This window comes from Mastomys coucha, unplaced genomic scaffold, assembly GCF_008632895.1.
Source record: "Mastomys coucha isolate ucsf_1 unplaced genomic scaffold, UCSF_Mcou_1 pScaffold20, whole genome shotgun sequence".
Classification (NCBI taxonomy): domain Eukaryota; kingdom Metazoa; phylum Chordata; class Mammalia; order Rodentia; family Muridae; genus Mastomys; species Mastomys coucha.
In genome coordinates this window covers 113,766,946-113,769,009 of record NW_022196903.1, presented here as the reverse complement: position 1 = coordinate 113,769,009, position 2,064 = coordinate 113,766,946, and the positions used below count along the sequence as shown (strand labels likewise).

General features: G+C 50.8%; 1 pseudogene; it reads left to right on the top strand.

Moving 5' to 3' along the window:
- Positions 1-949, top strand: part of LOC116099988 — a 3,186-nt pseudogene extending 2,237 nt beyond the window's left edge.
- Positions 950-2,064: the final 1,115 nt, after the last annotated feature.

Here is a 2,064-nt window from a genome sequence, read left to right as displayed (position 1 = left end):
GCCTCTGCCTCCCAAGTGCTGAGATTAAAGGGGTGTGCCACCACCACCAAGCCCCTTTTAAAATGTTATGATGAGATTAAAATAAAAACTGGAGGCTCAGCCCAAGAAATAGTGCTGCCCACTGAAGTAGAAACTTAAAGGTGCTCTAGAAAGTCGGTTGGATGGTGTTTGGCTAGGGCAAGCACGTTTAGCTGAAGCAGATACAGGAGGGAGGATGTTCTGCGAAAGCAATCACATGAAAGGACACCTGATGAAAGACTAAGGACAAGCATGGCGAACAGCAGCGGAGGTTTTTGCTAGTTTCGGACCCCAGCGGCCGATGGTGAAATCCTCCCTGCAGCGGATTCTCACTTCACGCCAGCTGCACCATGCGCTTCTTAGCACAGCCGCCTCAGCTGCAGCAGCGAGAGTTCTGGGGTTGACCGTCATTGCTGTAGTAACCTGGGTCCGGGGCCTCGGTGGTGCTCCTGACGACGTCCCTCACCCACCCCTGAAGATCCCAGGTGGGTGAGGGAACCGTCAGCGGGATCACAGCCTTTCAGCTAGCATCCTGTACTCTGAATGTGACAGAGGAGCCAACACCTAACGACAAGACCAGGGTGCTGAGCATCCAGTCCACGCACACGGAGGCCAAGCAGGTCACCTGGAGGGCGGTGTGGAATGGTGGTGGCCTCTACATCGAGCTCCCAGCTGGCCTCTGCCTGAGGGCAGCAAGGACAGTTTTGCAGCTCTCCTAGAGTTTGCAGAGGAGCAATTCTGCAAACTAGGAGCCGACCACGTTTTCACCTGCTTCCCCAAGAACCGTGAGGACAGAGGCGCCCTATTCCAAACCTTCAGCCTTCTTGGCTTTGAGATTGTGAGACCCGGCCATCCCCTCATCCCCAAGAGACCCAGTGCTTGCTTCATGGTCTACACGCTGGAGAGGGAGGAGCCAGGTGAGGAGGACTAGATGCCAGCCCCGCCCAGTGTCTCTTCGCCCTCTCCCTGGTTTGTCTACATGTCGTGATTGTGCAGAATAAACGCTCACTCCTTTAGCAGGGTGCTTCTTCGAGCTGAATGCTGTGTTTGTCACACTCAAGGGTTGGCTTTAATTCTAAGTCAAGGTTTCTATTTTACTTTTTTATTGCTGTTTAAGACGGTCAGGTGACCTGTGCTATAGCAGCCTCCTTTGAAGTCAGGAAAAATAGTGTTACCTCCCCTGGCTCAAACTCAACCCAATAAAGTGATAGCGTTCAAAAAAAAAAAAAAAAAAAAAAAAGAACATGCAGGTATTGGTCCACCTTACATTGAGCGGCATTTGTCGGTACTCCATAGAGGAGACATGCGAGAAAACTTCTGGTGGCGTGCTGCAGTTTCTTGCCGCTTCCTGCTGACTTGGGTTCATTGGCAGAGTGATATCAGCTGAGACAGATGCTGAGGCACTCGGAGGACATGTGATGTTTGGAGGGCATTAAAAAGGACCTGATGGACAGTGACGGGCAGTGATGGAGGCTGAGTTAGGCTTGCTTATAGAGCTAGCTGTGCAATGCTTGTTGGTCTCATGCCTTCTCTGATCTTCGCTTCCCTGAGAGAAGCACAGCTGAGAACTTCTGGCATTCCTCCTGGTCCCTCCTTGCCCACGCTGAGGCCTGGCTGCCTCTGTTAGGTAGTGCCCACCGCTGCGGATTCACATTCGCTATCCTGACTCTACCAAACTGGACTGCTGGTGTATCTGTGGAGTGTTCGCCAGTGTTTGTGAGTCAACCAAGCTGCAGCTGCTGACCTATGAAGTGAACTGCCGATTTCCAGACAACACAGACAGGAGTTGTTCTAAAGAACTTTTCTAAACAGCAGGTTCACTCACCACCCCAGTCCTTTTTTTCCCATTACCTCTGGTTGGTGGTGGGTTAAAGCGTTTAAGAACCATCATTAAAAAGAGGTTTTGAAAAAAAAATTAAAGTTTATAGCCCACATTCAGGGTAGACGGTCCCACTCATCTGCCATAGTTAACAACTAAAACTCCACCCACAGAAGTGCCACAGGCCAACCACACCTCGACAATTTCTCATTAGGAATGTTACCAGT